This window comes from Podarcis raffonei, chromosome 4, assembly GCF_027172205.1.
Source record: "Podarcis raffonei isolate rPodRaf1 chromosome 4, rPodRaf1.pri, whole genome shotgun sequence".
Classification (NCBI taxonomy): Eukaryota; Metazoa; Chordata; class Lepidosauria; order Squamata; family Lacertidae; genus Podarcis; species Podarcis raffonei.
Genome location: NC_070605.1, coordinates 81713394 through 81737201, shown reverse-complemented (window position 1 = coordinate 81737201; position 23808 = coordinate 81713394). Strand labels below are relative to the sequence as shown.

The window sequence follows — 23808 nt, the reverse complement described above, 5'->3', positions numbered from 1 at the left end:
TGATCTGGATCAGTCTTCTAAATTCACTTGCCAATCAGAAGGTCGGTGGTTCGAATCCCCGCAACAGGGTGAGCTCCCGTTGCTCGGTCTCTGCTCCTGCCAACCTCGCAGTTCGAAAGCACATCAAAGTGCAAGTAGATAAATAGGTACCGCTCCGGCGGGAAGGTAAACGGCGTTTCCGTGTGCTGCTCTGGTTTGCCAGAAGCGGCTTAGTCATGCTGCCCACATGACCTGGAAGCTATACGCCAGCTCCCTCGGCCAATAAAGCGAGATGAGCGCCGCAACCCCAGAGTCGGCCACGACTGGACCTAATGGTCAGGGGTCCCTTTACCTTTACCTATCGGCCACTTGCAACCATGTGAAGATGCTCAGGCACCAGTATAGCACCTGATGTCTCTACCATCTGGAGGTGCATGCCTGGGGATCCTTGGATCTGGACTGTTTTCACACACTAGCAACACATCCATTATATTTTATCTACACAAACAGAATGAATTTCAGGAACCAAAAAGAGAAGGCCCAAAAATGGCTATGAGGCATTCTTTTTTGGTGACTATAACCCTGGTTTATGGAGCCATTTGGAGCCTAGCTTATATATCTGAGTTTCTAACACAGCACAGAATGTGGTAATGGGTTAATAATAATAATAATAATTTATTATTTATACCCCGCCCATCTGGCTGAGTTTCCCCAGCCACTCTGGGCAGCTTCCAATCAAGTGTTAAAAACAATACAGCATTAAATATTAAAAACTTCCCTAAACAGGGCTGCCTTCAGATGTCTCTTAAAGAGAAGATTATTTCCTTATTTCCTTCACATCTGAAGGGAGGGCGTTCCACAGGGCGGGCGCCACTACCGAGAAGGCGCTCTGTCTGGTTCTGTCTGGGTTAAAGCGCTCTAGCCCCATGCTAGGGGTCTGGTCTCGATCAGGGAGCCCATGCTATTTCTGAAAGAAGTATCATGCATTTAAGGCCAAACCACATGATTAACATATTGTGCAGTTTGGTCCTGATGCTGAGGACAGTTGAAGGCAAAAAAAGGAACATGAAAATGGCACCAGAAGAAGCACAGCATCAAAGCAAGGTGTATGATGAATCTATTTTGGCAAATTACTTGGCGGCCTCAAATGTGCTACTTGAAATCATGGAAAATATTCTCTGTATCCCTATGAAATACAAGCTATATTGTTAAGCTCTTATCGCATCTTTAATTATTAAGTTCCATGCATTCACACTGCTAGCATGAAAGCAGCCCAATGTGGGGGGTGGGGGTGGAAAGAGATTTGTTTTCCACATGGATTAATGAGCAATCCAGTGGTCTGACACAAATCCAGAAACTGATAATTTATAGACCTGCGAATTTGGACGCAATTGGCAGCTTCCCATGGTGGTGTGGGAGCTGTGGTGGATTAAACGTTTAAATCCTATTGTCAATGGAAATGCCTCTAATCTGCTAGGTGTTCCATTGAAAGCAGCAACCTAAAGATTAAATTGTTATCATCCTTGGACGTTCAGGGAAAACATGTTTACTGGGGAAATGCAAAGACACACAGTTACTACTTTAAGCACAAACCTTTTCTTGTGCACTAACCAATTCAGTACAGTGGTACCTTGGGTTAAGAACTTAATTCGTTCTGGAGGCCCGTTCTTAACCTGAAACTGTTCTTAACCTGAAGGACCTCTTTAGCTAATGGGGCCTCCTGCTGCCACCGCTGCACAATTTCTGTTCTCATCCTGAAGCAAAGTTCTTAACCCGAGGTACTATTTCTGGGTTAGCGGAGTCTGTAACCTGAAGCGTCTGTAACCCGAGGTACCACTGTCTTGTGATTAATAATAAATGAGTGTTCCTGTGGTTTTATTTCATCAACAGGATTGAAACCAGTGACAATTCAATAACCAACTTGTCATGATGCATGCTGAAGCCAAGATTGCTATCATGGGCTACGATACATGGAAGAAAGGTGGGTTGTACATAAAGTGGAAAAGTATAGCAAACTTAGGTAAATTAACTCCATCTTTTCCATCCTGGAAAATGTCTTTGTTCCAGGGGGACAGTGATACCTTTTATGGATAGACAAATCTTTGAGATTTCTAAATTTCTCATTTTCCCATTCTTCAGCTCATCACATTTCTGCTTTAGTTTTCAGTACAGTGGTACTTTGGTTTGCGAACAGTCTGGTTTGCATACGTTTTGGATTATAAACTTGTCAAACCGGAAGTGAGTGTCCTGGTTTGTGAACTTTTTTGGATTACAACCCCCCCTTTTGGGGGGGGGATTACAAGGTGAAAGCACACCTTGAGTTACAACCTGTTTTGGTTTACGAACGGACCTCCGGAACGGATTATGGTTGTAAACCAAGGTACTACTGTATCTGTATCTGTATCTATCTATCTGTATCTGTATCTATATCTATAGAGTTTGTGAATATAACAAAAAGAAAAAAGAAACACCATCAATAACAACAATCCATCTATTCTGACTTAAACATGCACCTGTTTATATGACAAATCCACATATGTCCAAATAGTTCTCCAAATGTTCAAACGTATCTTTCAGACATCATTGGAAAAAAGATATCGTGAAAATTCACCAGTATTTTAGAGCATGTTTTTGCAAGCAATTTCCCCTGACATTCTACATGTTATTTTCATAATATATATATATGTTTTGTGTATACTCCCCCCCACCAATATGCACTTTTTTGGGGGGGCTGCATAACTACATCACAAAATTTGGAACTTCAAAGGTAGCTGCATTTTGGTTTGTGTTATCTTTTCAAGGAGAGCAAATCAGGTATGTTTGCATTAAAGTGCGAATCAAACTGAATTTGTCTTTCCACCCCCACCATTAATTCCTGTCCCTCTTCTCCATTTCCTTAGATAATCCACCTTGAGAGAGCAGTCATCGCCCCCACTACAATCTGTGCATGGGGAAGTCTATATTCTGCATCTTTGTACGGCAATGCATCTGCTCAACTAGGGATTCCTTCACACTGCTTCAGAGTGGGTGCAAGCTTTTTGCCTGTTTTGCCAAAGCTATTCTCAGAAAGCAAAACATCTGTTTTATTTTCTGCTACTGTACCCTAAACAAACAACCCTTACAGTTAAGATATAGTCTCGTGTGTTTCCAACAGCTTGATTGCCCGATGTGCTGTAATTGCCCAGGTCATGCTATCTAGTTTAAAGTTAGATGTGATTAGAAGCTTGTGGGAGGTTCGAGTTTATCCATAGTAATTAACACTGATGCGATTCTCTCCTTCCTCACCAACTGAGTGAATCAAATTGGTAGAGCCGGATTATTTCTGATGGGGCAAAAGGACTTGTTAAGCAGGCCTTCCTAGACCTCCCTTTCATTTCTTTCACAAGTTCTGTCCTTGATTTTCCCTTCTTATGGGCATGGTGGAATATATAACTCAAGCCAATCTAGAAAAATAACCTCCTCCTCTTCTTCCTGAACCTCAGAATCTCAGAACTGTCTGAGTCAGATTGCAGCATCTCCTTAACATCTCTCCCTCTTCCTTGACCCAACTACTTACTGGTTCTTTTTTAAAAACTTTTTTTCGGGGGGTTGCCCATTGGCTACGCCCATCTCCTCCTATATGCAAGCCTCTTGAAATATACTCGGAGTCGAGAGTGGATTTCATGCTCTTTATTCAGCTCATAGTGGTGAGGAGGAATGGAAGTTCCCCCAGAATGTCTGCTTTATATACATTCTTTACACAATGGGCCCCACGTGATTGGCTAATTCCGGGATTCTCCTGTAGGCCAATCAGGCTGCGGATTCACTTCCACCTGGAGCTGGATTGGGTGGCTCCTGTGGACCAATCAGACTGCTGCATTTTGGATCCTATTCAACTCAGTACATAACACCTCTCTAGCACTCTTTTTGAACCTAGGATAGCTCACTCTTAATGAAGACTATTAATCTCAGTGTCATGGGTTCAAGCCCAGTGTTGGGGAAAAGATTCCTTCATGGCAGGGGGTTGGACGAGACCAGTGTTTCTCAACTGGGGGTGCATAGGCCTCCTGGGACCCCCCCCCAGGATATTCCAAGGGGGGCTCAAGTAAAATTATATAATTTATATAATTATAAAAATAATAAGTAAAATATTTTCTATTTACGAACAAAATAGCTACCTTTCTTCCAGTAGGAGAGGGGTGGGGCTACAGGAAGAAAACAAGGTCGGAAGGGGCCACGGTCGGGGGAGAGGTTGAGAAACACTGGACCAGACCTTGTGGTCCCTTCCAACTCTTAGATCCTTGCAGTCTAAGCTGTGCTTTCCTCCTCCTCTCCTTTGCCTGGGAACAGGATCCTGTTTTCCTTTCAGCTGTCTCTTTGGAGGCCTGTAGATAACTTATTTTCCAGTTGTTTCTTGGGGAGAAGGGAAACGACATCATTTTATTCTCTTATTAATTATGCTGTTTAAAAAGTGCATGTTATATTTGACTTAATTTAGTAAAACTTGCTTTTGAAATAGTTAAGGGTTGGGGGGGTTGGTTAATTTTGCTGTGCTAAATGCACATTCTATAGTTGACCTTTGTAATGTTTTATTTTGAAATCTCTTTAAGATAATGTTTTAGTTTTCTGTTAATTGTGTTGCTTTGAATATATACTTTGTATCTGTCTTGCTTCTGTTTCATTCTGGATTGTATTATTTGATGTTTTAACGCACTGCAAACTGCTTGGACGGTTTTCCCCCTTAAAAATAAGAAGCTGTATTAAAACGAAATGACTAATAATGATCAAACAGCAATGTATCACAGTGGCCAGCAGTTTCTTAAAAAGGCTTCTTATTGATAGTTTCTTAAAAGGGCACTGGCTGCTGCACCTTGGTAGCGTTTTGGATGGTTGTCTGCAAAGAAAACTCACAGCAAACAAACTCCTGTTAGAAACATGCCCCCAACTCCCAGGTCCACTGCCCTACAAACAAGTAATGTGTGAATAAGGCTCCAGATTGTGATTCTGCACTAATTTCAGCCTCCGGGCAACCACACATAATAGTACATGCAGTTGTGCCTTGGTTCTCAAATGCCTTGTGACTCGTACGTTTTTGCACCCGAACGCTGCAAACCTGGAAGTGAGTGTTCTGGTTTGCGGACATTTTTTGGAAGCAGAACATCTGGCGTGGCTTCCGCAGCTTGTGATTGAGTGCAGGAAGCTGAGTGCAGCCAATCAGAAACCGTGCCTTGGTTTTCAAATGTTTTCAGAAGTCGAACAGACTTCCAGAATGGATTCTGTTCGAGAACCAAGGTACGGTTGTATAATAATGTGTATATTATTTATTTAATCCATTTACAGGCTCCTTACTTTCCACAGATCTCTGGGAGGTTAGCAATAAAGACAATCAGAACATACATTCCAAACACATAGATATACAATAAGCACTATTTCAGAAAATTTATGTCAAGAAAAATCCAAAAACATAAATACACAATATCATTCACTACAGCCATTCTCATACAGCATCTCTGCCAACCACGCACACCAAAACAGCTCACACTGAATGCTATAAACCCACATACACTTACCAAACATTCGCATCATTCTTACTAATAATCACTGCCAAGCATACAATAATAACAGACTCTACACATCTCTGCAACACTAATGGGGTCATGCCCCACACTGAATCCTCAAATACTCCCTTCCCACTCTTCACATGGCAGAGACCCAGTTCTATACCAGTGCAGGCCCTAACCTACGGGAGGTGGGGTATAAAACTATATCCCCCTGAGCAACATAATATACCCCATTTAATTCATAAAGTATGCAAGAATTCTTCTTATTTTTAGTGGAACCAAGGCGGGGGGTGGGATCAAGTCCAAGGAGTAAGACAGGGATGAGAAAAATCAGTGCGGCTAAAACTCAACATAGGGATTTTCATGAAAATTTATTCCATACTTAGAAGCGCTCTGCAATTAACCTAGGGGTCCTTCCCCCTTGATAAATTACAAGTTTCAAATCAAATTGTGTGCGAGGGTGGGTGTGCGTGCCCATCCGTCTACCTATTGCTATGCAAAGAGGAATAAGAATGAAAATGGAACACAGAAATACAAAGGCAGATTGTGGAACTGTGTTACAAGTAAATACATGATGTACATTAGCACCTATCTGAAAATGACTGGGCCCTGTTAAAAAGTGTCGCTGCTATTGAGATTAGAGTTAATTGGTTTCATAGGTGAAATCCCATTAGATTTAGCAAATTTTCAGCTCCGAATTATTCTTATTTTCTTGATGATTTTTTTAAAGCCTTTTCATCTAAACAATGTATTCATATCACTTCAAATCTTGCTAATATTTACCTGGGTTATATGAATCCTGAGCGGAAAACAAAAAACCAGATAAAAAGCCATATGGTCTTTTGTTGGTCTCTATTTGTTTTAAAGCCAAAACCACATCTCAATAATAATTCAGCTGTGGCTTGTAAAGTCACACACAAAAACACACACCACACTATGAGCAAGAATCCTGGACCTCACGCCAAGAGTTATGGACAACCTACCTCAGGTAAATTCACCTGTAGCTCAGCAGCTATGTACATATCTATGACAATGCATCAATCCTATTATACTGTGCTTTTCTCCTCTTATATGATATCCTATAATTGAAAACTATATTAGCACATAGTGGTGTTGATTACTGCACTCTAAAATGAATATCAATTAAGCTATAAATTCAACAGTTTTAGGAATATTCTATTGAAGTTAGGTTGCTCTGTTTATAAGATTATGAACGATAAACACAACTAAAACACATCATCAGAAAGGCATTCATCCCCATCCAACACAAACTCCTTGTACCTACATTAGAAGGGGACCTCTGGTGGGGGACACATTGTGCTCCTTCTGGGGCAGTTTGTCCACCTTTGGTCCACACTCAACTCTCACCTGTGGCTCCTAGAAGCTGTCAGCATGTGACAGCGGCCACACCCCAGGAAATGGCTTTGACTGGCCGGCAAAACCAGGTAAGGGTAGCTGATGGGTCTCAAACCATTGACGAGTTAGGGAATTCCCCTGCATGTGAAGACAGGATTGAGCAGACGGGACTAATAGTGGGTCCAACGGTGAAGAAGGTGGTTTCTGCACATGCTGTAGAGAGAAGTGAGGGGCAGGACCTGCAGGACTGGATTCTGAAATCTGCTGCACGGTCTTGCTCCTTGGTAGTTCAGGGAGTTTGCTTTGGAACCTGAGTCCATCAGGTACCCATTTGCTCCCATAAGACTGTCCTGAACAATTTGGTGTCACCAGCAAACTACCACCTCGCTGTTCACCCCTAACTCTAGTTCATTTAAAAGGCACTGGTCCTTGGGAGAATGCACTTCTTACATCCTTCTGTTGTAGGACTGGCCAACAGTTTGGAACTGGGGCCATATCTACAAACCAGAGAAACTGTTTGGGGCACCACATGCATGCTACAACTCACCCCTTCCGAGGAGTAACCCCCACCCCCAAAATTGACCCAAGTTGTGAGTATAGGCTTGGAAAAAAGCCTTCTGTTGGCTAAACAAGGGCTTTTTTGAAGTCTAATTTGAGGAGGAAGGGGAATGGGGTCCTGTAGGCACCAGGGGAGGCCTCTGCAGGAACATGTGCTCCATTATAATCTTGGGGTGATGGGTTCAAGCCCCACATAGGGCAAAGGATTCCTGTTTTGCAAGGGGTTGGATTAGATGACCCTCATGGTCCCCTCTATGATTCCATGGTTATGAGAACTGCCTATTTATTCCAATTCTCTGCTTCCAGGTCTTTAACCAATTACCATTCCACAATGAGGACCTCCCCAGAGTGCTTAACTGTTGTGAGATCTGCACTGACCAAATAGTTGGGACTGAAGCATTGACATTACTGTACAGGTCTAGTAATCCTTCTGTCAATTTCAGCAGTTCCACTATCTTTTCATGACCAGTAACATCTCATTCTGAGGTCATAATTTCTTTACTCAGTTCACCCTCTGCATCACTTATTCTTATCCTCTCTCCTGAAAGTTCATGTATGAATTCTTTGTATAGGTAAAAGTGAAAGCAAACAAGCTTGTTTTCTGTAGTGGGGGTCATGCTTGGTGGTTGTAAAAACTACCTTGATGCTGCCTGCTTTAATGAGATGTAAAATTGAAGCCACTCTACGTGGGTTTCCAAAATGCAATGATAAGTGTGACACCAAAACCTAGAAGCAGCTTTGCATAACAGGAGGTCAGAGTAGCTCAGACCAATACAGTGTTCTCTCTTGTTTCTTAGCTTTTCCCTATTAATATCTCACTGATACATATTGAGGAACATATTTGGATATTAGAGAAATTTTAGTCTCAATCTTGTATTCAGATTTCATTGAAGTACGTACCAAAGCAGTATTTTTAAAGGTACTTATCTTGAATGTTAAAAGAAAAGAAATCAAGAAGATAAGAATGTAATAATTGCCCCCAAAGGAAAATATTAAGCTAGCACTAACTTGTTTCTCCCTGGGCTAGGTAAAAATAGTGACCCAAAAAGGTAAACACTCAGTTCCTCTCCCAACAGACAAAGCAGCAAACCATTTCTCCCAAGTTGCTATGTATAACTTTGGACAAAGAACTGCAAAGGAATTAATAGGAGGTTGTGATAAGAAAAATTATAAATACAGTATCAAGGAGAAAAGGGGGTAGGAAATGAGTGAGATTCATGAAACACTCTGAGATTTTGCTTTATACTTATAACAGAAGCCTTTAGAAAGAACTGGCCCCACAGGAATGGCAAGATTGGTCATGTCAATATTAATCTGTATGGAATACATTAGCACTTCTCCAATGCACATTAATACTAGTGGGGTGCTGAAATTTTGCTTTGCTATATTTCTGATGCAAAAGTTACCGTTTCTGATGCGTCAGCATCACTTTTTAACATGAAAGACTGTTGCTATGTGATCCCACCCAGCCTTGATCACAGAGTGAATGTGTTGATGTTGCAATACCACATAGTTAATATGATCTGACTACATGATGACATCACAGAGAACCATATTAATGCTCCCTGTCTTGCCACAATGCGAGGGCAATTTTATTGCTCTCCTGCAAGAGGCCGAGTGGCCTGGCAGGCCACAATTTATCCTGTCCCCCGGCATGGGGCCAAGTGTCCCATTGGGCAGTTGGTCCCACGCTCAAGGGAACGCCCACAACTACCTGCTGCCATTGGCCAATATACGGCAGGCGGACGATTCAGTCTGCCACTCACTTGTTCACTTAGAGTGGTCCACAAAACTGCCTGCCTTAGAAGGCAAACAGACCTACAAGACTGTCAACTTTGATCCAACTTTAGTCAGGTAGTCATGTGCATGACCAGGTAAGGCAGAATGTGTACACAGAGAAGGCTGGCATCCACATCCTAATTGTGTTACTTTCAGTGGGGTTTGCCTTAGGAAGCACATCTCCATCCTGCCCTGTCTGGGTTGGAGAAGGAACTGTGGCCTAGGTGTTTTGACAGTGGAAGCCAGTCACCCTTGCCTGCTGATACCTCACCCCTTGCATGCAGTTTTTTTTTTTAAGGGGGTTGGGGAGGGGGGAAATGGCCAAAAGGTGCCACCAAAAAGGGGGTGAAAATGTTCACAAAATGTGTGTGTGTTTGTGTACACACACACACACATATAGATATACAAACACAGAGTTTCAGCTCGGTACTAATGAACGGAGCAACTTCTACCACCATCACCTCCTTGATTTAGTCTGGAGACTTAAAAGCACCTGCTTTCATAATATTTTCATTTGCATTACTCAAACTTGACAGCCTTTCTGTTTATTGAAATACGAAGTGTATAATATATCTATATCTATATCTATATCTATATCTATATCTATATCTATATCTATATCTATATCTATATCTATATCTATATCCATATCCATATCCATATCCATATCTATATCTGCTTGGTTAAGATAGCAAGATGGCCTGCCATCATGACTTACCTTAACGCGATTAAGATAAGTCAAGAAGTACACCTTTGCCCACTCCTTCTTCTGGCCATAAAAGAATGAGAAGGATGGAATATGTGGGTATTGATGGGTCATCTCCTTTCAGGCAGGTTGTGGTGTCAAAATCAAAAGGACTATGGTGAGGGCTTGTTTAAAAAAAACTTCATAACATGACTGAATAGTACGAGTTGCTCTGATATGTATTCAGTGGTTATCAGGATTGTTGGAATTGAACGAGAATACTCACCAACACTACCAGGGAGGCCGTCGAGAGGCATCTACAAGAAAAAGAAGCAGAAAACAACGCAGGATAAGCCACCATCAGGAGTGGAAAGGCTTCTGTTTTGTTTTATCTGCTACTGGCAGAATCCTTGTCTTAAGGATTGGTCTTCTCTACCATCTTTTCCTCCTCTCTGGCCAGGATCAAATTGTCTTCGGGGGGGGGGCGAAAATCACACTGCCAAGTGAAACCCCTTTCTAATTTACTCAAGATTTTCTTTCTAAGCACCATGGCTTTCAAGACGAATAAGTTCCAAACACTGGTTTATGTCTGCATAGTATTATACAACCAGTGATTGCAATATATTTTGAGGGAAAGAGCAGCTTAGTTGTGCATGAGGCCAGCCTGTGATTTAGGAGTCGTGCCCTCGGTTTATGACTCAGTTCATACGTCTAATGGTAGAATTCTATATTTGTGTTGGTTAAACAGAGAAATAAACTAGTTTTGTTTTCATCTCGCACCACAAACATCAAAACAGAGTGTTGAGGTTTTCAGTCCTTGGTGGATAGGTCCTGCAACAGCTTTCTGGTGTCTTTATGCATAGCCAATGCTGTGGAGAAACCTGTAGTGTGCAACAGAAACATTCATCTATTTTATATGTCACCTTGCAGTGTTCAGGACGTATGGTGGTTTAAGTTTTAGAAATAATTCCAATATAAATGGCTTGAACTGCACAGTTCTCAAACTGTCCCAACTCAGGTTTTACTTCATTGAGCATTTTGACGATAACTAATGACGCGGGTGGCGCTGTGGGTTAAACCACAGAGCCTAGGACTTGCCGATCAGAAGGTCGGCAGTTCGAGTCCCCGTGACGGAGTGAGCTCCCATTGCTCAGTCCCTGCTCCTGCCAACCTAGCAGTTCAAAAGCACGTCAGAGTGCAAGTAGATAAATAGGTACCGCTCCGTCGGGAAGGTAAATGGCATTTCCATGCGCTGCTCTGGTTCGCCAGAAGCAGCTTAGTCATGGTGGCCACATGACCCGGAAGCTGTACGCCGGCTCCCTCGACCAATAAAGCGAGATGAGCGCCGCAACCCCAGAGTCGGCTACGACTGGACCTTATGGTCAGGGGTCCCTTTACCTTTACCTTTTAATGATTCAGGACTATAGAAATAAATGCATTGTGAATGCTCTCAGAGAAGTACAGTTAAGTTTGTGGTCGGGTTAAAAATTCTAGCCAAGATTTTCTAAACCAAGGCCGAAGAAGCTGTGGCCTTCCAGGTGTTGCGGGACTGCAAAAGTGCTCTTGGACCTTGGATCCCCAGATGTTGCTGGATTTCAGCTCTCATCACCCCACCCCCCCGACCACGGGTCATGCTGGCAAGGATTGATGGGAGTTAGAGATGCTACAATTTCTGGATGATTGCAGGTTTGCCACTCCTTCCCTAAAGGGTGGGTGGGAGAGAGAAACTAAATACAGTGGGACCTTGGTTCTCAACGCCTTGGTACTCAAACAACTTGGAACTCAACACTGTAAACCTGGAAGTAAGTGTTCCGGTTTGCGAACCTTTTTTGGAAAGTGCTCTGTTTTGAGTGTTACGCTTCCGATTTGAGTGTTACGCTTCTGTTTTGAGTGCCACACTACCGTTTTGAGTGTTACACTGAGGTCTGTCTGTTCTTGCTATTTATTTTGCATTTTTGTTTTTGTGGCTCTTTTTGTGTGGGACTGTGTGGAACCCAGTTCAGATACTGATTGATTGATTGATTGTGTGACTGCAGTACATTGTTTATTGCTTTCATTTTATGGATCAATGGTCTCATTAGATAGTAAAGTTCATGTTAAATTGCTGTTTTATGGGTTGTTTTTAAAAGTCTGGAACGGATTAATCCATTTTGCATTACTCTCTATGGGAAACCATACTCTCTATGGTTTTGGAATGCTTTGGTTTTGGAATGGACTTCTGGAAAGGATTAAGTTTGAGAACCAAGGTATCATTGTAGGAATTTTTGGAATCCTAAGCTAACCATGCAAACTGAAGGGAACATAAACCAAACGGTGGGTGCGTACACATGCGCTCACACACACGTTTGTTGGGGGGGTGTTACCATGACATGAAATTGTTTCCCACTACAGATTTAAAGATGACTTATTCTAACTTGGACGAAGTTCAGTATTTTATACACTGCACTACAGTAGCTTTTAATGGAAACCTCAGCATACAGCAAGACAGCTCCATTTGTGCCTTGGCTTTCTATCATCAGGCAATCTAAAACGATTTACAGTCTAAAAGAACAGCTGACTAGTAGTGACATTTGCAGGCCAATTCACAACAGAGTCCTGAGCGATGATAAGTTTTTGTTGGAAGGAGAGGGCGGGGGGGTGGGGAGAGATGGTTGCTCTAAAATTCTCCCACAGCTGTCAATGAAATAAGACCTCTGCTCTGCTTGCCTTTGTAGTCCTATAATTCTCACCGAATTGAAATAAAATCTCTCCTTTTCAAACCGGAAACATTGTTACATAGCGGGTGAATGTGTGATGATAAAAACTGACGGGTGGGCTTCCTATTCTGGAACACTAGTGTCACAAAACATTGTGTTGGAGAATGAAAAGACCTTGATTTTCCTAACAGGCCAAAAAAGAAAAAGAAAAAGAGGCGAGTGACAAAAAGACAGCTTTGTAGAATCTCTCCATATTTCTGTTAAGCTATTTCACAGCTGGGACCATGACTGGGGAACTGATTTCTGTTCAGATCCATAGTTCTACAATGCTGCCTTTCCTGATGAAAGGCGGGCAGGGGGGATAATTAAGTCAACTTTTTGTTTGTTAAGGAAGCGTCTGCTATATTTTTTAATGGCCAGAAGCAGAATAGCACTGAGCACTTCCTGGGGATTCCTTGAAGACATTTCACACATCACACAGAGGCAAAGCCTGGTTTGCCACCAAGCCATACATGCAAGGAGGAGCTGCATCCCAATGAGTGCAATTACTGTTGTGCAAATGTATTTGTCACATTCAAACATCACATTTTTCATGGCACTTAAGTGTACACCTATAAAGTGTTATGTGTGGTGGCCTTACGAGAGCTTACTGCTGCAGTACTCAGACAGGTGCTAAGATTATAAAATTGCCTTCACCTAAGATAAGACACAGGTGGCGCTGTGGGTTAAACCACAGAGCCTAGGACTTGCCAATCAGAAGGTCAGCAGTTCGAATCCCTGCAACGGGGTGAGCTCCCATTGCTCAGTCCCTGCTCCTGCCAACCTAGCAGTTCAAAAGCATGTCAAAGTGCAAGTAGATAAATAGGTACCACTCCGGTGGGAAGGTAAACGGCGTTTCTGTGCGCTGCTCTGGTTCGCCAGAAGCAGCTTAGTCATGCTGGCCACATGACCCGGAAGCTGTACGCCGGCTCCCTTGGCCAATAAAGCGAGATGAGCGCCACAACCCCAGAGTCGGTCACAATTGGACCTAATGGTCAGGGATCCTTTAAGATAAGACGTGGAGATATTCTAGAATTCTTTGATCCACTCCCTAGAGAGCAGATAATCCCATTCTGCCGTCTTTTTCCAACTTACCATTTTACCTTTTTATCTTATCCCCACCTAAGATATTCTTAAACTTATTCTTTCAGCCAATCCTTGAGAGGACATCATCACCTGTTTGTCCTTATTGCATCTTATAACCAAGACCCCTCATTATCATACACCTGGTCTGTGTTGTCAGCTCCTCCTGTTTTTCCTAGTTCCCTTTATAACTCCATTCTTCAAGTTTTAGTTATGCACAATATAAAAAGAGAAAGCAACACCTGATGCACCTGTTATAAAAGTTGCAAGGCAGCCATGTAGGCTTCATACTCTGCTTACTAGTCAAAGGAATCTGAGGCTAACTTTTTAAGTAGAACAAAGTCTACATGAGTCATATCACTTTCTTTTGCCTTGAAGATAAAATGTAAACAGAAGCAAGACAATACATCTTAATATTTAAATAGAGGGACTGTTTGTCTGTGATAACAGGGTAACTGCAGCAGCATGGATTCTGTACAAGGCAGGGGGTCTTATGCCCTCCTCTGCTACCCACATCCTGTTTGGATCTGAGGAATTATTTTTTTAAAAAAAATCTCAGCTCTCTGTGCTTTATAACTTGGGCATTAAAATACTCAATCCACTTACTTTGAAGAAATCCCACTGAACACAGTATGACACTATGGGAACAAGACTGTAGCTGTAACATATCACCATCTCTCTTTTTTAAAAAAAAACACACACCAAGGATTCAAAAAGTAGAACTATATACAACAAATTATATTATTTCTAGAGAAGACTTTCTAAAGCATTTCAAAAATATTTAAGGGTTTCCTCTCACTGTGCTCATGTCCCTTTTGAATCTCTCCCCCCCCCACCTAATTCAAAACTTAGTGTACACTGACAAGACCAGTCTTGGGTCTCCCATAGTAAAGTCTCCTGTGCTCTCCTGTGCTCCATCACAATCTTCAAGATTAGCCACAAGTGACATCTTGAGAATACATACATCAAATTCCAAACAGCAAAGGGATATTCAAGGCATTTTTGGTGGGCATCCCACAACTGTGGAAACCCCTTTCCTCTAGAAGTTCATCAACCTGGAAGCCTGGGTACCATCTGAAAGTTTTATAAGACTTTCTCTTTTCAAAGTTTTATAAGACTTTCTCTTTAAGATAGATTATTGGGGGTGGGGGACCAGAGCTAATCAACAAGGAATCTAATTTTAGAATTCCTCCATTATTACCCCTCTGTTATTGTCCATGACAAGTCGCTCAACCATCGCTACTGTGTCCTTTCTTTTAGCAGATCAAGATGATCAGTTGACAGCAAAAACCGCAAGGTTTTTAGCGGGGGCAATTAGAATAAGATCTATTATTTGATTATTGGTGTAAAGCCCCAAAATGTATTTTCTACAGCCAAGTTTTTACCTCTATCTTCAGTACATTTTATTTTATTGCTATGGCTAGCGGCTGATGCAAATAAAGATTCTTCTGATTCTCCATTAAGCAAGTTCTGTGTTTCTGCCTCCCCTTCTTAAACTATTTTTACCCATCTCCAGCCCTTGGGAATAGGAAGGCTAGAAGCTGAATGAATGGGCAATGACCCTGGAAGTTCAAACTTAGGTATATTAGTATTCTGTTCATCCTGTGTTTTCTCCTATAAACATTTATGCCTAAAGGAGGGCCAGACCAGGACATTTTGCCACTTCAGGCAAAATAGAAAATGCTTCTACTCCCCGGCTGCAGCCACCTCTGCTGCCGCTTGCTGTCGATGAGCATGGAGGAGGCAGCCACAGCAGCAGACAGGCATGGAATAGGAAGCGGCAAGTGGCAGAACAAGAAGCCAGATCTGCCGCCTGAGGCAACTGCCTCATATCGCCTCATTGGCGGGCCAGTCTGGCCCTGGTCTAAAGGAGTAGCTGACATGGGCAGCGGTCAAATCTTACAACCCTCAAAATTTATTTCATTTTTTAATCAGCTGATCATCTGTTGATGTTTCATTTGTTGTATTTTTATTTGGAAACCACAGGCATCTGGCTGGTCACTATGACACCAGAATGCTGGACTAAATGGGCCATTGGCCTGATTCTGCAGACCCTTCTTCTATTTTTTATGACTCCTGGCTATTTTTTAATGTATTCCTCTCATATTTTAGTTGGTAATTACCTGCTGCTGTTGCCTCAGTTGTTGTTCTTGTTGTTTCTGTGTGTGATTTGTTGTTTTTAATGATGTAAGCCACCCTACACATTGCTTTACAGTGGAAGAGTGGGATATTTCCCCCCCCAAAAAAAATGTGCATTTACTTAGAATAAAGTCTCAATAAGCTCACAAGAGAGGTAAAGGTAAAGGTAAAGGGATCCCTGACCATTAGGTCCAGTGGTGGCCGACTCTGGGGTTGTGGCACTCATCTCCCTTTACTTTACTGGTGTACAGCTTCCGGGTCATGTGGCCAGCATGACTAAGCCGCTCCTGGCGAACCAGAGCAGCACACGGAAACGGCTTTTACCTTCCTGCTGGAGTGGTACCTATTTATCTACTTGCACTTTGATGTGCTTTCGAACTGCTAAGTTGGCAGGAGCAGAGACCAAGCAACGGGAGCTCACCCCATCGCAGGGATTTGAACCGCCAACCTTCTGATCGGCAAGTCCTAGGCTCTGTGGTTTAACCACAGTGGTTTAACTCACAAGAGACTTACTCCCAACTAAATGTGTACAGCATTGCTGCCTTAGCCAGTCCTATTTTTCTAGAAAAAGAGGTGCCAGAACTCACCATGAATGCTTCCCTTGTTCTCTTATAATGGCAATGGCACCCATCTAAGAGGTGCCAGAACACTGTTCCGGAAAGTTCTGAATGAAAAAAAGCCAGGCCTTAGCTACAATTAACCTTTGCTAGATAGGGACTATAGGGAAAGTCGTCAACTAAGTTTTCCTCAGAGTAGACCTATTGAAATTAATGGACCTAACTAAATTAAGTTAATTAATTTCAATGGGTCTACTATGAATCAAGTTTACTTGAATACCACCCATAGTTTTCATACTGAATAAATTTATAGTTACAAAAAATACAAAAAAAATGTCACCAAGCAAATTCTAGAGCATTAATCCCTCTCTGCCTCACTTCTCCTTCTTCCTATTGTTTCAGTGTCCCAATTCCTGTATGTCACTTTTACAATATATGAGCACACAAACTTTAGTGATAATTAAGCCACTTTCTTGAATTTATTATTTGGTTAAAAATGGCACATGGCAGAAGCACTGTGAAACATGACAGAAAGAAAAATGGTTTTGCGTAGAAGAGCTTTCCCAACAATTCTTTTAAAAAAACACACCACTGCAAATAGACTGAAATGCTTCTTTTTAAAGATAACTGTACACTTTAAAGCCTAAATATGTTAGCTATTGTTTGATGGAAGAACCTGCACTTAAACACTTAAAGAAGATATTTCTTTTTATATTCAGTTTTTACTGAGCTGCTTCATTATTACAACAAATAACGTATATTTATCAATAAAAAATAAACGCACATAAAAAGCTGTCTCTTTTCCCCCTATAGCCATTTCACAAAAAGCATCTTGCATTTCCTATCATTCCTGATCAGTGAGAATACTGGCTGGGACTGAATGAAGATGCCGTCCAGCAACCCCAAAAAGGCCACGGATTCCCATTCCTGATGTATATCAGCAGTCAAGTAAGTGTGTCCCTCCAGAAAGGAACCAGCGATACTTGAGGGTTATTTTCAATAATTAATTCACCTTATATACTTCTCTTTATACAAAAATCATGGGGCAGGTTGCATAATAAAACTTTAAAATAGGTAAAATAGACATATGCACAGATGAAACTTCGCAGTATATCAGTTACACAGAGGAAGGAGCAAAGCGGAACATACTGAGATTGGCCTTATGCGATAGTCTCTCGTGTGATGGCAGTTGCATCAATAAGGGGGTTGAGACTGCTCTTCCTTGATGCTGACTGGTTCTTAGAACATAACAATTCTAAGGCATGCCACAAATGATCTCACATACTGAGAAGATGGCACATATGACCGGAAGTTCAAAGACCATGTGCCAATCAAGCAACATACCCAGATGCTGGGAGCTTCAAAAGGACAAGGACCAAGTTAGATGTTCCCATAACCACATGTCAGGATAAACGGGACAGGTGGAGACCTCAACTCTGACTGGTGAATGAGGGAATCATCCCTCCATGGTTGCCCCAACTCTGGCCAGAACAAAATAATCTAAAAGCTCCCTCCTTCCGGAAGCTCTCTCTTTTATCTTGTTTGATTTTGATCCTTCAATGGAACTTCACATGCATCTATGTAACTATGGGCATGCATGCTTCCATGCTGTAACTTATTAGCTCATTTTTAAGGCCTTAAGAAGTATTACAGCTGACTATTGGATCTAAGGTGCAAGCCAAACTATTCCCCCACTGACAGCGCTTTGCAGAGCAATGAGGCCACAACTCCTTCCTGATTGGCACAGCAACTGCACCCAGATTGGGTCAGATGACATCAAGTGGCAGCAGTGAGACCAGCTCAGGCTCCAGCAGTTCGCAGGCTGGCTCAGCCCCGTTCCCTCTGTGCCCCCCAGAATATGCTGTGTTCCCTGGCAGCCCTCTCTCACATGCAGGAGGAGACTGGTGCCAATTGAATGACACTTTGCATCATTCATCAACACTGGCTGATAGGAGGAAAGCTCAGCTGGGAGGGGTACCTCCACCTAAATCCATACATAATAGGGTTTGGAGTGCTATGCCTGTCTCATGTTTACCTTTGGGGAAAAAACTCAGGACAAATGGATTCTGGTTTTGGCAGAATCATTCTGGAACCACACCGATCACACTACTGATTGGCGTCAACTCAAGTTTATTTTGAGAGCTGAATTGTTCTTTTAAAAAACAACTCTTTTAAGGATCTTTAACCTTTTAAAGTGCTGTTAGGTTGAAACACTTTAATTTTGTGAGACCATTATACTTCTGAACTCCTTAGCATCCACATTTAACCACATCTAACTTTTTTAAGTGCATAGAGGCATTCAGCAATGCTTCAGCGAGCGAAGCATTTAAAAATTCAGGTGGTGTGCAGGAGGGAGTTAAGTGGATGTAGATTTGCTTAGCATGTTTCATCTGCAGCATTTAGGATCAGGTACAGTGCTGAAGGGTCGTGAGAGGAAACTGTATAAACAGTTTAACAGAGGAAACTGTTAAAAGATTTATGTACCCAGCAATGCTAGAGGTCCAATTAAACATTTTGACTTGCTACTTTTCTAGTGCCAGCTCTGGCTACATGCCTTTTGTTTTCTCTTAAGTTTATATTGCATCTCATCTCACTGCTACCAGTATAACCATGAAGGCTGTTCTAAATGCTCATATGCACCCTCAGTGCAACACTTTAATTTACTATATTATGGTACAAGCCTAACCATGTCTACCCAGAAGAAAATCCTATGGAAATGTCCTTGGCCCTTACTCCCAAGAAAGTATTGCAGCCTTACTTATAGACTGCACCACTTATAGTATTGAAAAAGTTACAAAGCCACCATGCAAATTTCACACTCTTTTAAAAAGAAAATGTTAATGCATTCCAGTGCAATTCTGAGTCTTTTTTTGATGATTTTGTAACTATTTGGACCTGGCTCATTTTGTAAACTATCACTGATATCAGTGAAATAGCATGTAGAAATGCATATTAGGGAAAATTGGTCTGTAAAAAATTTGCATATTAAGCAACATTTGCACTAAAATGCTGATGAATTTGCATGAGGACTTAGGGAAAAAATGCAAACTGATGTGAAAATGTGGGGAACTGAACTTGAGAATGGAAACAGGAGAAACCAAGATTCGCCCATTCCTACACAGGGCTGCTTCCAACTAAATTTCCCTGCTTGTCTCCCTTTTCCCTGAATTTATGGTCTTTGCCATCAATGGATTGATCCCAGGTGCATAAGACATCATTTTCAGACACCAGTGGAATGTTCTGAATTATAAACTACATGGCCTGTATTGGCTATAATGTTCATGAAAGTTAAAGCTTGGTTCCAGATAACAGGACACAACAACAGGACACAACCAATGGCATATGTGTTCCAGCATCCTGTCTGCCAACCACATACCTATGGGATGCTCAAAAGCAGGCAGGCAACAGTAGACGTCTCTCACTGTTGTTCTTCAGCATGCCAGCTTTGTCCCTCCAGGCACCATGCAACTCTCATGAACAGTAGGCAGTAATAGCCTCAAACTTCATGAATTTGCTTAATCCCCCTTTAAAGCAAAGTTGGCAGCCACACACAACATCTGGTGCTAGCAAATTCCATAGTTTAACTATGCACTGCGTGAACAAGTTTTTCCTTTTGTCTGTCCTGAATATCCCACAATTCAGGTTCATTTGATGACCCAGGTTCCAGTACGAGAAAAGGAGAAAAATGTCTTCTGTAGCTACTTCCTCCTCCTATGGTTTACACACTTCTTATAACATCACCTATTTTTTCCCTTAAAAATCTCAAAATGTTGCAACCATTCCACTCACATACATATTACTTCTGTGGAGACAATTAAGTGATGATTTGGGGGAGGGGAAACAAAGTTAACTTGGTGAGCAAGTTGGGATGGTAAGGCTTTTAGCCTGCTCTCTTAAATACGCAGATCCAGGAAAATCAACTCTCTTGTTCCACTTGCTTTGTCTGCCTTTTGAGCCCTGAATGTATTAGTGCTTCTGGGATTGCTGCTGCATGATCCCATTAAGGCTCAAAGCTCAGCTATTCATGCATGAAGTGATTAATTTTTGTTTTAACTCGCAAAATTTCCTACCAGGTTCAATACAGTGATTAATGAGACTAATTATGCATTAAAAACCAACTCGTGTTATAATTAAAGCAAAATCCATATTACACCAAGAAACCAATCATGGGAGGGGGAAATGGTCCCATTTAAACAGCCTTTGCTCTTCCAAGACACCAAGTACTTAGCAAATAATTTTTTCTTCCCAACTAGCTTTGGAACTGCAAGCCTGTTTGTTGCAAGCCTGTTTGTTTGTTTTTTTCTTTAAGTGTGAATCTGAACTCTTCTCATTATCACAGGAAACAAGAAAAGGCATACAAATGCAACCACCAGATCATCAATAGCACCAGCCTGTCTGAGATATAAAACTGCAACTTCCCCAGTTTATTAGATGACATTTAAATAACCAAGGAAGAAAAATGATTCTGTTAGCATTTGATTTACTTCACCACTGCTATACAAAGCATCACAAGATTCAGTAATATAAGACTATATGAATGTTGCCAACAAAGGTCTGTATAGTTAAAGCTATGGTTTTCCCAGTAGTGATGTATGGAAGTGAGAGCTGGACCATAAAGAAGGCTGATCGCCGAAGAATTGATGCTTTTGAATTATGGTGTTGGAGGAGACTCTTGAGAGTCCCATGGACTGCAAGAAGATCAAACCTATCCATTCTGAAGGAAATCAGCCCTGAGTGCTCACTGGAAGGACAGATCCTGAAGCTGAGGCTCCAATACATTGGCCACCTCATGAGAAAAGAAGACTCCCTGGAAAAGACCCTGATGTTGGGAAAGATGGAGGGCACAAGGAGAAGGGGACGACAGAGGACGAGATGGTTGGACAGTGTTCTCGAAGCTACCAGCATGAGTTTGACCAAACTGCGGGAGACAGTGGAAGACAGGAGTGCCTGGCATGCTGTGGTCCATGGGGTCACGATGAGTCGGACACGACTAAACAACAACAACAATATGCATGGGTGTATACAAGAGGGGCAGGGGGGGAAGCTGCCCCCCAATAAAAATCAATACAAATCTGAGGATCTGCGCCCCACCCCCAACAAAAGCCTTCCCCCCCACAAAAGTCCTGGCTATGCCCATGACTATAGGCAACATTATCTCTGTCATCAAGTCAACCTCTATTTGGTGAGTTAAATAGCTGTTCATCAGGCACAAAGGAAAGGAGGACACATGGGGAAAGTAATCTGGGCTTTTGCTAATGCAAAAGAAAATTCACTTTTTCTAGTAATTTCTGGTAGACCTTTGTATATAAGTGTTTCGTCTGATAGCTTTTGCGCAACAATACATAACAGCCTGACCAGTAAGATACAAAAATCCTACTGAAACAATCTTCTTGTATACAGTGGTACCTCGGGTTAAGAACTTAATTCGTTCCGGAGGTCTGTTCTTAACCTGAAACTGTTCCTAACCTAAAGCACCACTTTAGCTATTGTGGCCTCCCACTGCCGTCGCACAGCCGCTGGGCGATTTCTGTTCTTATGCTGAAGCGAAGTTCTTAACCCGAGGTACTATTTCTGGGTTAGCGGAGTCTGTGACCTGAAGCGTCTGTAACCTGAAGTGTCTGTAACCCGAGGTACCACTGTAATGCATAAGGCAATGTTAACACTTAGACTTCCTTTACCTTCTGGACCTTCCCCCTAGCACAGCATGCACCATCTCCTCTGCTGGTTAAGTGCATATTGAAGCTTATGAATACAGTTGTGTAGTATGACCCTATGTGTAAGAATCAGTGGACTGGTGGGAACTTGGTGAAATCACTCCAAGGCAAACAGCAAATGGCAACAGCATGCAAGCCACATTTAAAGTGGTAAGGCGACCCACTTTACTTTACAGATGACTATTCCCTATTTGAAAGACCACCATAGAAGAAGTCTTCTATTTCAAGGGCTTGCCAGTGCAAGTTCATTTTAAAGATTAGAATCATAGAATCTGATCAATACCTTTTTTATGTTGGGCAACATTTTTTTTTACCTGAAATGCCCTCTCACTCCATTCTTGAGGACACACAGAAAAGTGAGAAAATCTGAACTGAACCTTAGAGAAAATCCACAGTAATACTGCAACACAAGCCCTCACTATTGATTCCTATTAACATTTCATTGGAAAGAAACCTGCAATCTGGCTGAACTCAGTACTTGAAAAGGTGATGGAGTGTTTGAACAAAGAGGGATGATTAACAGTTGATTTGGTTATTAAACAGAATGTTCCTAGCGAAGCTTGGGCTTGGGCATCAATTCCATGAGACTTGAATTCTTGCCTTTAGTGCCTCAGAACTCAGAAGTGGCCGTGAACTTACCTAAAGGATACTAACCCACAGAAAACAGCTTGAAAATCAGCAATAGAGATCTACAATATCAACACCCCGGGGTGTCGGAGGCAGGACAGTCACTCCCATGGACAGAGTGGGAAGATGAATTCAAGGAAAGTGTAATGCTGCCTGGATAGTGTAATTTCAGACAGAGTCTTCAGCACTTAATTCAAGAAACCCTTTATAGTCATACAGAGCCTTTTTCATGCTGCCAGAAATGTAACGTGCTCAATACATAAAAGAATCTGCTGACAATCACAAACTATTTTCAAATTCAGCAGTGCTAATTCTACTTTGTTTGAAGAACTGAAATATATCCATTCTCTTGCGCATAAAGGCTTGTAGAAAAATGGAGGACCTGTGATTTAAACAACTCTATATCCTGCTATTGAAGTATAAATTGCAACAGACAATGCATATGCCATTATTTACTGAATTATGCTTATTTCAAAAAGGAAGGATTATGATGTTCCAAACACATTTCTCTCCTCATCTTTCAAAGCCTTAATCTCCTTGCAACACTCAATACGGAGTTTCTTTTATACCTGGAAATTAAACAAATTACACTCTGGTCTAATGAATACTAAGCAATAAAACACTCGTGCTAATGAAGGGTTTAAATATTTGAAGGGCTCTAAAAGAACTTTATTTACGATGTGGCTAATGGCCTACATAAATTACACCACAAGTAACCAGATTAGTGATTAAAACTTTGACCATGATGGTTAAGTGTGAAAAGAGGCTCTGATCCTACGGTGCAGCAAATGATCTCAGTTCACAAAACCATATTTTAGGGACATCCCACTCTCTAAAAAAAAAGGCATGTGCAGAAAGGGAAATGTGGAAGAGAGAAATGGCTTGGGCAGGGTAAAGAAGAGAGGAGAGCAAATGAGTAGGGCATGTTGTGAAGACTGACGTAAAAGGAGAGTTCACTCTTTGTCATAGCTATCAACGTTTCCCCCTTTTTTAAGGGAAATTCCCTTATTCCGAATAGGATTCCTCGCAAGAAAAGGGAAAAGTTGACAGCTATGC

The 23808-nt window shown here is 41.8% G+C and overlaps 1 protein-coding gene across 2 annotated transcripts in view; it reads right to left on the bottom strand.

Moving 5' to 3' along the window:
• NALF1 (NALCN channel auxiliary factor 1) overlaps positions 1–23808 on the bottom strand; it is a 343523-nt gene that overhangs the window by 110605 nt on the left and 209110 nt on the right. The window lies entirely within an intron of this gene.